Genomic DNA, 14726 nt, shown 5'->3' on the forward strand with positions numbered 1-14726 from the left:
ATCTTGAGGAAGAAGGTGGTATAAATACCCAAAGATGGACAGCAATAGGCTGAAGGTGCAACAGGGGCGTGTCCGCAGCAGGTACAAGAAACAGGAAGTTCAGCGGGCGTCGCCCTATGCAGCCAAAACAGACAAACAGACAGCAAGGAGGGAAGCCAGAGAGACATTCTGGACTGGAGATCAAGTGCGCGCTCTTGCACAGTGGGAGATGGACCACCATGCAAGGACGCCGCCAGGTATGTTACAGTACCCCCCCCCCCTTACGCCCCCTCTTCTTCAGGCCTGCCAGAATCTTCCGCAGGGAATTCGAGGACCAGTCGTTCACTTCAAGGAGATCACTTCCACTGTCCACAGGAAAAATTGATCTCATCTGGTTAGCTAGGATGCTACCTCCTATCCAGCCATCCTTAGCAACAGACGAAACGGGTGGAGTACCAGGAACAGCACACAAGGAAGTCTCTCTCCACATATTTTCAGGTGGCACCCCAGAGGGTACAGGAGACAACTGGAAGTCCTTCACCGGGTTGGAGGGGGACAGAGACTTGGGGGTAATCTCTGCTTCGAGGTACATCTTGTCAAGCTCACAGGAAGAAATAGACAGGTTATCAGGTACGTAATGAGGAAAAGTCACTGTCTCTTTGTTATCTGGTGGTACCCCGGAGAATTCAGGAAACAACTGGAGGTCCTCCGCCGGGTCAGAAGAGTGCAGAGGCTCAGAGAAAACATCTGCTTCAGAGTACACTAGGTCGGACTCACTGGAGGAAGCAGGCGAGGTATCGGGTACCGAGTATAGGAAAGTCTCTGTCCATTCACCACCAGGTGGCACCCCGAAGGGTTCTGGAGACAACTGGAGGTCCTCCGCCTGGTCAGAGGGGTGTAGAGACTCAAGGGTAACCTCTGCTTCAGAGTACACAAGGTCGGACTCACTGGACGAAGCAAGCGAGGTATCAGATCCAGGATATAGGAAAGTCTCTGTCCATTCACCACCAGGTGGCACCCCGAAGGGTTCTGGAGACAACTGGAGGTCCTCCGCCTGGTCGGAGGGGTGTAGAGACTCGGGAGTAACCTCTGCTTCGGAGTACACTAGGTTGGACTCACTGGACGAAGCGAGCGAGGTATCAGGTACAGAGTAAAGGAGAGTCTCTGTCCTTTCGCTACCAGGTAGCACCCCGAAGGGTTCTGGAGACAACTGGAGGTCCTCCGCCTGGTCGGAGGGGTGTAGAGACTCGGGGGTAACTACCACTTTGGGGTACTGATTGTCAGGCTCACAGGACGAAGCGGACAAAGTATCGAGTACCGAGTGTAGAGAAGTCTCTCTCCATTTGTCATCGAGTGGTATCCCGGAGGATTCAGGAGGCAACAGGGGGTCCTCCGCCAGGTAGTAGAGGTGCACAGACTCAAAGGTAACCACAGCTTTGGAGCATCCTTGGACATGCACACCGGTTAAAGTGGGTGAAGCATCTGATGCCGGGTGCAGGAAGTTCTCCTGTGTGGAGTCTGGATGGGCAGAAGTCTCTTCAGGCAGGAGAACCGGAGCACTACCCACGCACATTACCCGTTGGGGCTTCTCCGGGATACAGGGAGATGAAGCTTCAGTAGGGACTTCAAGGTTGGGGTCAGGAGGTCTCAGGGAGGACAGACCCTGGCGTGACGGCTTGCCTCTACGTCTAGCACGTCTGGACTGCCTCTTGAGGTTGGGAGAAGTATTCCGGAAAGCGTAGTCACCCTGTGAGGATTCTGGGTGGGCAGTAGTCTCATTGGGCTGGAGGACTATTGCGCTAACCACACACATTACCCATCGGGGCTGCTCCGGGATATTGGGAGGTGAAGCTTCAGCAGGAGCCTCCGGGTTAGGATCATCGAAGACCATTAGAAAGGCCACCAGGAAGGCCATTAGGTCCAGGAGGATCGGATCCTGTGTTTCATATAGGGGGTTGATCCATTCCAAGGCATCACCCGCCAGGTAAGACATAATGAATGCCACCTTAACCCGATCGGTGGGAAAACATAGAGGGTAGAACTTGAAGTGTAGCATGCATTGCTCCACAAATGCACGACTTTGTCTTGGATCCCCATAGTAACGTGGCGGATCCGCAGGAACGAGAGCAGATAGATCCATCTGGACGGGTGCGTAATTCGCCTGGAATTCAGCTGAGAAAAAATAAATAAATTTTATTTATTTATTTATTTTTAATGCATGTATTCGCTGGAAAACTTCTCAGAGAGCGAAGGCCGTGGGGCTCAACGGGAACCATGGCCTGAGCATGCTGTTATGCACACGCCCGGGCTGAGCGGCGTGTGCGTGTGATTGCAGTGATTCCACTGGACCGTGCCGGAGAGTGAATGCCTGGAGGGGCTTAACTAGGTATTCACCCGATCCGACCAGGGTCGCACGACGGCATACGACGCCAGTGCACCAAGGAGGAACCGAGCAAAGGGACCAGGTGCTACTCCAGGACAGACCCCGGACACGGCTGTTGACCCACACAGGGGAATACAGGAACAGACTGGTAGGCTGGCACACAGACTGGTGGGTATAGGCAGGCACGACTGGTATGCAGGCAGGCGGGTAAGCAGGCAGGGGGGTACAGGCAAGCACAGCTAGAGTGCAGACAGGGAGGCACTAGCAGGTAGGAACACAGGCGGGATAGGACCCAGTACACACTGGGACTCAGGAACAATACAGGCAGAGGGGTACAGGCAAGCACAGCTAGAGTGCAGACAGGGAGGCACTAGCAGGTAGGGACACTGGCGGGATAGGACCCAGTACACACTGGGACTCAGGAACAGAGCCACAGATGTGGCGGACAAACACAGCAGAGTGAGGCCGCCCAGAGAGGTGAGCGAGAACAGGGCAGGACAAGGCCGCCTGGAGCGGTGAGCAAGAGTAGAGCAGGCCAAGGCCGCCAGGAGCGGTGAACAAAGGATCAAAGCTGAGCGAGACTGCTGGAGCAGTGAGCAAGAGTAAAGCAGGACGAGGCCGCCTGGAGTGGTGAGCAAGAGTGGAGCGAGACTGCCGGAGCAGCGAGCAAAAGGGTCAGAGCGGAGCAAGGCTGCCGGAGCAGCGAGCAAAGGAGTCAGAGCAGGCTAGAACCGCCGGAGCGGTAAGCAAAGGAGTCAGAGCAGACTAGAACCGCCGGAGCGGTGAGCAAAGGAGTCAGAGCAGGCTAGAACCGCCGGAGCGGTGAGCAAAGGAGTCAGAGCAGGCTAGAACCGCCGGAGCAGTGAGCAAAGGAGTCAGAGCAGGCAAGGCTGAGTAGGGGGGACAGGGCTCTGTTCACACGGAACAGACAGGAAGGGAAAGGCAGAGCCAGACACCCACAGGGTACTTGCAGTGAAGTAGCGAGTGGACCACAAACTCACAAACGGGAGTACAGAGACAACAGGCAGGAGTTAGGTACGAGTTCAGACTCTGCAGAAAAAGGAAAGGAACGGACATAGAGAAAAGATAGATGAAAGATAGGAGAGAGTACAGACTGGAACTGAGTGTACGGACGAGACCGACACAGGAGCGGGACACAGGAGCGGGTCTGGGAATACGGCCCCCAGAGAGGCGGGACGAACAGGCAAGGAGCGTGTTCAGACAGAACAGACAAGATACAGGAGCAGGTCTGGGTAATCGGCCCCCAGAGAGGCGGGACAAACAGGCAAGGAGCGTGTTCAGACAGGACATTATTGTTAATAGTGGTAGGATTGTATTCAGTGTGCCATCTCAGGGGGTCCCCACATACCGCCCTCACTAGACTGACTTTGTGTTTAGGTAAAATTGTTCCAGATCACTAGAATAATTCACATAAGCTAGGAACCTTGAGATTGGCACATTGATTTCAGCTTTTGCTGATTGCGTGTATTTAGTAGAGACAGTGTCCCAGGCAGAACCTGAGACTGATTCATTCAATAATGAATTTTAGTCTAATCCCTGTTTTAGTAAAGAAAGTGTTGTTTATTTCTGTCTCTGTCTCAGTTTGTGACTCACTGGATCTCTCTCGGACCTCTGATCATTACATTTTTGGCGCAGTCGGCAGGATCCAGTGCTTGTCATGGACGGAGACGAGGGAAGAAATTACTCTTCCGCACTATCAGCCCCCCCGCTGGTAGCGGAACCCCTGGCAGCCGCGACGACTGTGGGAGGATATGTGCCAGTAGGAGCTCTACTCCAGCACATGCCGTTGCAGGATTGGGCTGAGAGGGTCCGGAGTGTTCTGCGGATGTGCAATCTGGTTCCCGCATTACGAGCAGAGTTGCCATTAAATGCTCTAGAGGGCGACTCTAGGCGGATGGTGATGGTACGTCCAGAGTCAGAGAGGAGCACGTTAGAGAAAATCTTGGAGCTGTTAGAGCGGAGTTCCGGAGGTCGGGCTCGCGTGGCCCAGCTTCGGTCCTTGTTTTTCAATCGGCCCCAAAGGGAATGTGAGACTTTGATGCAGTACTCAAACACTTTACAAGAAACGTTGAATGAGGTGCAGCGTATAGACCCAGGGGCCATGGGGGCATTCAGAGAGGTAGACCGCTTACTCTGGGACCAATTCATAACGGGGTTAGCCAATAGACTCCTTCGAGACAAAATGATGGAGATGTCCCGAGCTACCCCGGAATTATCCTTCTGGCAGATTTATCGGGCTGCGGTGGAAAGGGAGGAGGAGTCTGCTCTAGTGGCCAAGGGGGCAGTTGACAGTGCACAGCTGGAGGGAGGTCCGGCGCCAGTTTCAGGAGGGGGAGGACTGGTAAACGTTGTACAGGCTCTACGTGCCGAACTGAAGGAGTTAAAACTGGAGGTGTCTAAACTCAGAGCTGGGCCGGTCCCTACTCCTACGGAAGGGCCACCCGCCCCGTCCTCTGGAATGGTGGTTCCACAGCCTGCCCGGTCGCTCTCCTCGAATGATCCAAGTTCTCGTCCATGAGGAGCGGTCACCTGCTGGAAGTGTGGGCGTCGGGGACACATCTCCCGGTATTGCCGGATGTCTGCAGCCCCGAAGCCTCCTTCGCCGGCGTTAAACTCCCAGCCGCTGCCATGAGAGGGCGAGCAGCAGTGGCCCACCCCCCACAAAGCCCTCGACGGGAAGAACAAGATTTGTTTGCATGCAGTCCAGTGCTGGAAGTAGAATTTGAAGGGCGGAAGATGAGATGTTTGGTTGACACAGGATCCGAATGTACCATAATGCCCTTAGAGGTGTACGAAAGGCACTTCAGTCAACTCGTGGTTCCCGAGGACGGCCGAGTGATAAGGCTTACAGCCGCTAACAATGGCCAACTGACGGTGAAGGGGATCATGTGGATGCAACTGAAAATGCTTGGTCAAGAGCTGGGTCAGAAAGGGATAGAGCTGGTGGACCACCCTCCTAGAAAAGGGATGGAGGTGACGCTCGGAATGAACGTTCTGCGAGATTTAAATCATCAGATGTATGCCAGTGAGGGACCCCGATACTGGGCGCGTGCTACCCACCATCGACCCACCCAGAGAATGATACACCGTCTAGTGCTGAGTTGCGATCTCCTGAAGAGTATCCGAGTGCCATCGCGGACCATGATCTCGCCCCGTCATGAAGAATTCTTCAAGCTACCGGTGGGGGCTGCGCAGAGACTGAATGGGCTTGAAGTACTCATCGAGCCAGCCCCAGAGAAGTCCTCGTTCGCCAAGGCGCATGTGGCTTGGTTTCTGGCGATTGTGAAGAATGGACGGGTGCCAGTATCAACGTTTTAGATGAGGCTGTTACAATTCCTTCTGGGACCATTCTGGCTGAACTGTTCGTGCCAGCAGAAAAGGTGCCTGACAAAACAGTGTTCGAACTTTGCCCAGATGAACAGTCTTCCTGGACATTCGCGGTCGAAGTAGGCCAGACCGAATCTCCTACCGAAGAATGGAATGGTCGTGTGATCATGGACCAGATGGGAGTGGATCGGGAGAAACTGACCCCCGTGCAATTGGAGCAGCTGGAGAAGGTTTTGTGGGAACATCAAGAGACCTTTTCGTGACATGCGGAGGATTTCGGTTGTTCCCAGACGATTGAGCACGAGATTCCCACAGGGGATACTCCTCCTATTAGGGAACGTTATCGTCAAATTCCCCCAACACTCTATCAAGAGGTGAAGCGCATGGTGGCCAGTATGCTTGACAACCAAGTGATCCGAGAAAGCCAGAGCCCCTGGGCGGCCCCTGTGGTCTTGGTGCGGAAGAAGGATGGGACCCTTCGGTTTTGTGTGGACTATCGCAAATTGAATGCTCACACGGTGAGGGACGCCTATCCATTACCTCGCATAGAAGAGTCTCTGTCGGCATTGGGTCGGGCCAAATATTTCTCGACGTTGGATTTAGCAAGTGGCTATTGGCAGGTACCAATGGCCGAAAAAGATCGAGCCAAGACGGCGTTTGTCCTACCAATAGGGCTCTTTGAATTCAACCGGATGCCCTTTGGGCTCTCTAACGGCCCGGGAACTTTTCAATGCCTGATGGAACATTGCTTAGGCGATCTGAATTTTGAATCAGTCCTGATATACCTAGATGACATTGTGGTGTTCGGGACCTCATTTGAAGACCATCTTGAGAAGTTACGTCAAGTTCTCCGGCAGCTCAGTTGTTATGGCCTAAAAATAAAACCAAAGAAGTGCCAACTGTAACAGAGTCAGATTGAGTATTTAGGTCACGTGGTGACTCCGGACGGGGCTCTGCCGCGACCAGTAAGGTCATGGTTGTGCAGGAGTGGTCACCCCCCCGTACCCTGCGAGTGGTTCGGGCCTTCTTAGGTTTAGCGGGGTACTATCGGCGATTTGTACCTAAGTTTTCACAAGTAGTGAGTCCCCTGAATGAGCTCTTAAGAGGGACGGCACAAGGTCCCCAAAATCGCCCCATCCCATGGGGACCACAGCAGCAAAAAGCATTTGAGGAGGTGAAGGCCGCCCTAACGAGTGCTCCGTTGTTAGCGTATGCCCGGTTCGATTCCCCTTTCCTGTTATATACCGATGGCAGTCTGCATGGGCTGGGGGCGGTACTAGCACAAGTGCAGGATGGTCAGGAGCGAGTAATCGCCTATGGCAGCAGATCTTTAAGAGACACTGAACGCAACCCAGCTAACTACAGTTCGTTTCGCCTAGAGCTACTGGCCCTGGTGTGGGCGATGACGGAACGCTTTGCCGAGTATTTAACGGGAGCTGAGGTGCTGGTCATGACTGATAATAACCCTCTGGCTCACCTAGAAAACGCAAAGCTGGGAGCGTTGGAGCAGCGGTGGGTCGCTCGCCTTGCAAAGTTTAACTATCGAATTAAGTTTCGATCTGGGCGGAAAAACGGAAATGCGGATGCACTCTCAAGGGTGCCCCTTGGGTCCTCGGGGGAAAATGTTGATGACCAGCTTGAGGACACTGAAACCCCTGACTTGGGGCAGGTACCTATCTTCCAAAGTGTGGTACATTCAAGTGGGGTGGCGTCAGGGATGCCATGTGTTCTGGGAAAAATAACTTTGGATTGGGCGAAGGACCAGAACGATTGCCCTGACATTGCACTAGTGCGCAAGTGGGTACAAAAAGGGGTCTGTCCGCTTGCAGAGGAAAAGGCCCAGCTGTCCGTGGAAGGAATGAAACTACTGCGACAGTGGGATAAGTTGTGCGTGGAACAGGGCCTCTTGTACCTGTCATCTGAGATGCAGCACCGGTACCAGCTAGTAATCCCTATGGGGATGGGTCCGGTGGTCGCTCGCGAGGCACATGAGAAGGAGGCCCACTTTGGGAGTGAAAAGACACTCCAGTGGCTACAGCGAGTCCTCTATTGTCCTGAATTGGGGGAGATGGTGACAGAGGCGAGTCGGCAGTGTCGGGTCTGTGGGCTCAGTAAGAGCCCTGAGCAGCGGGCGCCCACGCAATCTATTAAGACTTCCGCTCCTTTAGAGCTGCTCATGATTGACTATGTCATAGAATCATAGAATCATAGAATGGTAGAGTTGGAAGGGACCTCCTGGGTCATCTGGTCCAACCCCCTGCTCAAAGCAGGATTCACTAGATCATCTCAGACAGATGTCTGTCCAGCCTCTGTTTGAAGACGTCCATTGAAGGGGATGTCCTGATAGGATACTCAACGTCTGGGTATTCCTATTGCTTGGTAATGACAGACCACTTCACCAAGTATGCTGTAGCAGTGCCGACAAGAGATCAGACGGCGGAGTCGGCGGCTGAAGCCGTGTGTCGATATTTTATTCAGGTGTTTGGGTGTCCACAAAGAATACACTCGGATCAAGGGGCATGTTTTCAGGGGGCATTGATGAAGGAGCTGTACCAGCTGTATGGTGTCGCACAGTCGAGAACGACACCTTACCATCCCCAAGGTAACGGAGCATGTGAGCGCTTTAATCGGACTCTGTTGCAGATGTTGAGGACGTTAGAGGGTAAACAACAGGTACGCTGGCCTGAGTATCTCCCCGAATTGATGTGGGCCTACAATAATAGAGTGCACAGCACTACTGGCTACTCACCACACATGTTGATGTTCGGAAGGCCAGGGCTGGACATTGAGGATTTGAGCATGCCAGATCCCTCCTCCAATCCCCCTCGGACCACATCAGAATGGGTTCGGGAACACCGGCGGCGATTGAGGGTGGTGTATCAGGTGGTGGGTGATCGACTCTGTCAGGTGACCCATAGGGACACGCACCACGTGCAAACCGAGCCTTTCTCCCCGGGGGATAGAGTGTTGGTGAGAATGAAACGACGGTTCGGAAAGCTGAGTGAACAGTGGGAGGCGACTCCGTACCTGGTCAAAAAACGGCTGAGCCCTGAGATTCCAGTCTACGACTTCGAACCGGTGGGGACAGGGGGACCATCCCGTAATCTTCATCGTAACATGCTACAACAGTGCTGGTTTAAAGATGCGGTCCCCGTTTCCCCGGAACCACAGGCCATGTCCTGAGGGGTGGGCATCCCTAATGCTCTTGAATTTGATGGTGGGTCTGTCTCTGCCCCTGCTTACTTGCCCCCTGTGATCGATCTGTCCCCGTGTGGAGAGAGTATTGAGAATGTGGTATGTCCTTCAGAGAATGGGGAATCAGGTCAGTTACCTGGTCCGTATGATGAGGCACAGGGCGCCACACCTCAGGAGGGAGCAGCTTCATTGGCTCCCGTTGAAGAGACTTCTGCTCCCTCGGGACCCGAGCCTGTTTGGGTGGGTCTCAGGAGAACTACTCGAGCTACGGCGGGTATACCTCCACAGCGCTATGCACAAGATGACTTTGAGTGGGGAGGTGTGTCGAGGACGCCAACCTCTAGTGGGGTGGCATGTGAGAGTGTGAAATGTGATAACAGCAGGAGAGCACTAGGACCCTGTGACTTTTGCCTGGCTGAGCTCAGAGGAGGGGCAGTGCAAGAAACTCTGTGTGTTCTAAGAGTGTCTGAGGTGTGAGAGGCTAGACAGGAGGACTGTGAGAAGATGCTGTCTTTACACGCTTCCCTGTGGAGTTTGTTTACCCCTTTCTCTGTTTAAGAACAAGTGCCGAGCTGGGGAAAGCTGTGTGGCTCTGTGGAGTTCTGTGGAAGTCCATGCTGAGTGGATTAGAGACTTTGTGCTGAAGGAGTCATATGTCGAGTGATAAAGGAAGGGACTAAGGAATCCATTTCTGTGACGGAGCACGTGGCTTGGTGTACTGGATAAGAGTGAGAGACTTTGGGAGGAAAGAAGGTTTCTGGTGCCATTTCTACTGAGAGGATATTGACAAGCCTTTGTGAAGAGATCTTCCCAGACCTTAATCTGAGGCTACAGGACTAAAGCCCCCGGCATGTGGGCTCGGCATCGGCCGACAAGACAAGGAATTTTTGCTGTTTTTGTGAACTTTGTTTTTGTTTTGGCGCCAAAGTTGTCCGGGACTAGCTGCAGCCACCGTGATTCACAGGCCTGTGATAGACTGCATCTGAGGTTAACGGTACCATATCTTTAAGATACCCGGGTATCCTGATAATAAGGGTATAAGAGCAATTGATATAGTTTCATGCATTATTATTGTTAATAGTGGTAGGATTGTATTCAGTGTGCCATCTCAGGGGGTCCCCACATACTGCCCTCACTAGACTGACTTTGTGTTTAGGTAAAATTGTTCCGGATCACTAGAATAATTCACATAAGCTGGAAACCTTGAGATTGGCACATTGATTTCAGCTTTTGCTGATTGCGTGTATTTAGTAGAGACAGTGTCCCAGGCAGAACTTGAGACTGATTCATTCAATACTGAATTTTAGTCCCTGTTTTAGTAAAGAAAGTGTTGTTTATTTCACAGCAACGAGCGGTGGATACCGCGTTGTGACGTCTTACCCCTTGACACACAGTACCAGGCAGTCCATATCGGACCCCTATCCAGGTTCCATCCTAACCACGTATCCTTTCACAGTCTATATACCGTCTACTGGAGAAGGTCCTTGTGACTGAAACGTTTTTATGTATATTATGGACTGCAATAAATTTTCACCATTACAAGTTTTCTGAGTGCCAAGATTATTTTACAAGACAAAGGGTTCGGCCCCTACTTGAGCACCCTATTTAGGGAGTGCAGCGATTTGATTATTACTCTGTCTCAGTTTGTGACTCACTGGATCTCTCTCGGACCTCCGGTCATTACACTCCCACAGGCAGGGATGGAGACTACACACAGAAACTTAAAGGCACAGCACTCCTACAGGCGGGGATGCAGAGTCAAATACTGTCCTTCACTTCAGCTGTGTCCTGTCCCTATACTAATCAAAGCAGAATGGCGGCGGCACCCATGATCTAGCATTTATACAGGCCCGGGTCACTTGCACATACATGCCAAGAATTGACATAGCTGTGATGGCTCCTGAAGTGCCCACAGCCTAAAAGCTTGTTGATTGGCTGCGCGGCAGCCTTTCAACAAACTTTATTCAGCATCCGAACCAGAAGAGTAAACCAGACTTATGTGGAAAAGACTGTGTTTGGGGTTAGGTACAATACACTAGGTCTAGTTCAGGTTCGCTCAGATCATCCCTACTGATGAACTGATTTTTGCATAAGCAGTGATTGAAATTGATCACAATTTCTGTGTTTTTGTTTGTCGACCCATTTTTGGAAGATTGACGACAGGGTCTCTGGGAAGGTTACTGGCCATGGTGCGAAAATTCTAATGTTTTGTTCACCCATCCACTTAGCTATTACTTTTGCCTTGTGACATGTTTTCTAACATGCTGGAAAGAGCATTTGTTGTTCATCACCACATTGTTCCTGGATGGTTGGAAGAAGTTGCTTTTGAGGATGTTTAGATCTCATTCTTTATTCATGGCACTGTTCGTAAGTAAAATTGTGAGAGAGACCCTCCATTGATTAAAACCCCTCACACATGAATGCTCTCTGGATACTTTTCTTTTGGCAAGGCACAGGACTCATGATAGTGCTCACTTTTTATTCTCTGTCCAATCATTCTTCCAGATCTCCTAAACAGTCTGAAGGGGGCTACGGGAGAGAAAATTACTTTACCCCAGTCTTCTGCAGTCCAATTCCTGTACTGTAGAATTCTATTAGTCTCTTATGGTTTTCTTGTAGAGAAGTTGCCTCTTTACTGTCCTTCTTGACACCAGGCCATCCTCTAAAACCCTTCATCTCACTCTGCATGCAGATGCATTGACACCTGCCTGCTGCCATTACTGAACATACTCTGCACTGGTGTTCAACCAATTCTGTAACTGAATCCTCTTTAGGAGATGGCCCTGACACTTGCTGGATTTTCTGGATTTTATTACATGCCTTAAAAACATTCTCCACAGAAACTGAACCTCTTTCTTTGAGGTTCTTGATGATCTGATAGATGGTTGATATTTAGGGGACAAGAAGAAATGTCCTTGCAAGTAAAGATCTTTTAATACAAATCAGTGATAATGGCATGTGTTTCCTTGGAGGCAACCATGGTTAACAGAAGACGACAATGATTTCAAGCACCAGCCCAATTTTAAAGCATCCAGTCTACTCTTACAATTCAATCAGCATGACAGAGTGATATCAGCTGCCTTGTCCTCATTAACACTAACAATTTAATGAGAAGATTACTGAAATTATGCAAGCAGGTTTTTTTGTGCCTGGGCTGAAAATAAGGGGAAATTTCATTTTGGTTATTAAGTTAACTTTAATGGCAAGGAATGACTTTGCAATTTTTTGCAATTCAAGTTGACTACCATACTTGAACATGCAAATTGACATTAGAAAAATTGAAGAAGCAAAGTTTGTTAAAACTAAAAATTTGTGTCAACATTATGTCACATGATCCCTGAGCCCAGTCAGCGCTGGCTTCACTCTCCCCACCTTGGGACGTATCGGACATCAAAAGAAACTGTGTGGCCAGTGACAGGTTTGATTTCCTCTTGATGTCTGATTCGTCCAAAAGTGGGGAGAGTAAAGCCAGAGCTGATTGGGATCAGGATTTGCGTGAAATAAGCTCATGCGAACCCCAACAGACCAGAAGAGTGAGTGCTGATACTGCTGGAACGGCGTCAGCACCGGAGGTGAGTATAAGTGTTGTTATTTTACTGGTGGAAATATGCTGAGACCGGGTTGTCTGAGTAGTGGACAATACCTTTAAGGTTTGATAATTGGAGCTTTGGACAGAGGAATTTGTTATTACCTATTTATAGCTCTATTTTTTATGCTTCTAAATAATTAAAAGATTTTTCAACTGTAATAAAGCACCACATTATACATTGCATGTCTTTTAAATGGCATTATTGTGAGAAAAATTATTAGTTATTATTATCTGAAAAATGTAATAAACCTACGGTGAACTAAAAACAATTGCACAGGAAATGTCAGCCACTCTCTGTCATGCAAGGTGAGGGAAAACTAAGTGCAACAGGAAGGGAAGATGGGGAGGAAACCCAAACACTAGGGAAAGGGGGAGTGGAGACCCCTAGGCAGATCTAATATCACCCTGCCTATTCTATTATCCCTATATAAGTTTCACGCCTATCGCCGAGCAGGTACCTAAGGCCTGAATGTCCCTAGACAAAAAGGTAGACAAACAAAGGGGATACACTTAGCTTGATCAGACACCAGAGAGATACCGCCAACTGTCCTCCAAGGGCACCAGAGAAGAAACTAGCCGACTTCTAGTGCTCCAAGCCAAACACAGAGGTACATAGAACTATCACCGGCGACTCTCTGGAGAAACGTAAACTATTTAACTACCCAGCAAGGGTGTGTCAATCAACAGCAGAAGGTGGAGGTCGCCACTGGGTCCTACATGAAGAAGGATATAACTATACTAAAGAGATGAGGGAATCAAGAAGGCGTCTGCAATGCCAAGCACAGTGACCTTCTACAACCGGCTCCAGAGCGACTGTCTATCATACCTGACATACCTGTGACATTCTCTTGGACTTGCAATGAGAGAACTGTCTGCCTGAGCCCAAAATAGGGGTAATATTTGGACTTTTTATTTTTTTTATAAAATGTATAAAAAGTTCTTCAGTGCAGTGTGTTGTTGTTAATCAAACTATTTATTACCACCAGTTACCATCTGTTGAATCATAGCCATGTATGTCAATGTCACTTTGACTTACAAAGAGTAACTTTATGCTAAACATCTTAAAAAGTGTTGGATACTGTGCCAGGAGACCTGAGAGTGTCAATCAGAGGACTGGAGAACTTTCAATTCACAAAGAATCAATTTGCTGCTTACTGATGTCCCTAGAAAAGTCAGCCAAGCTGATGAATTTAAATTTCAGAAGATTCACTCATCACTACTTACTGGAACACTCGGCGAGTCACACACAATTCTGTTTCATACACAGTCTGGATACAAGTGCATTAGAAGTTTACAGCTCTTAACATGCACAGTATCCGCACAGCTCCGCTCTGTAGAGGCGTCGTACGCGCATAAAGCTCAGATCTGCACACGTGCATACGGCTCAGCTCTGTACACACGTAATACCGGCCAACAGCTCAGCTCTGCACACGTGCATACGGCTCAGCTCTGCACATGTTGTACGCGCATGCGGCTCAGCTCTGCACATGTCATACGCGCAATAGGCTCCATGCGCAAAACTCTGCATACGTGCACGAGTGCGCGCCATACACACGTCATACGTGCATGGCTCAGCTCCGTACCTATAATGCACACACGGCTTTGCCACATCTACACTGTACATCCTGATCTTATCCTGAGTCCTACATTCTCCACAGACCTCCACCTGCAGAGCCGCACACTAGATATATGGCTATGGATAAATCCTAGAGGGCTAAAGGACCTGCTCCCTCCATCCACCAGGTTTATCTATGTTCCCCTTTATCACACACAGTCTGTTTCCGCTCATTCTCAGTGCCATCATTACCTGTCACCAGTGCACTCAGTGTCTCCAGCTTCTTCCAGCCACTTCCTGCAAATTCTAAAATGACTGTGACATCATCACACGTCCTGTAAGCACAGAACAGCCATATATTTATGTTTTCATCTAGGTTGAAGTTGATTGTTTGAGGATCTCACCATCGCCTCCACTCTATACAGTTCAGTACTGAGATGACCAGAATGGAGCTGCTGGAGAGAGGTCCTCAAAAAAATCAACTCCAGTCTAGACGGCTCATCACTGAAACGGCTGGAGGTGATTCCAGGAGCTCCTCATAGACACCATTCTAGTCACCTCATTACAGAATGGACTGGAGTGGAGTTGTTGCAGGGGGGGGGGGGATAATGAAGTGCAGGAATAAATTAGATTACAGGTGGTTTATTTTCTTGAATAGAGATTACCTTATTTATATA

General features: G+C 50.0%; 1 protein-coding gene across 1 annotated transcript in view; it reads right to left on the reverse strand.

Annotated features, from left to right (window-relative positions):
* Positions 1 to 14177, reverse strand: part of LOC141271991 (uncharacterized) — a 240378-nt gene extending 226201 nt beyond the window's left edge. Inside the window, exon 1 of the mRNA XM_073682260.1 lies at positions 14155 to 14177. The gene's annotated coding sequence lies outside the window, so the exon portion shown is untranslated. The remainder of the gene's footprint in view (positions 1 to 14154) is intronic.
* Positions 14178 to 14726: the final 549 nt, after the last annotated feature.

Source organism: Phyllobates terribilis, unplaced genomic scaffold (genome assembly GCF_046119375.1).
Source record: "Phyllobates terribilis strain yellow unplaced genomic scaffold, ASM4611937v1 Scaffold_5__5_contigs__length_657084704, whole genome shotgun sequence".
NCBI lineage: Eukaryota > Metazoa > Chordata > Amphibia > Anura > Dendrobatidae > Phyllobates > Phyllobates terribilis.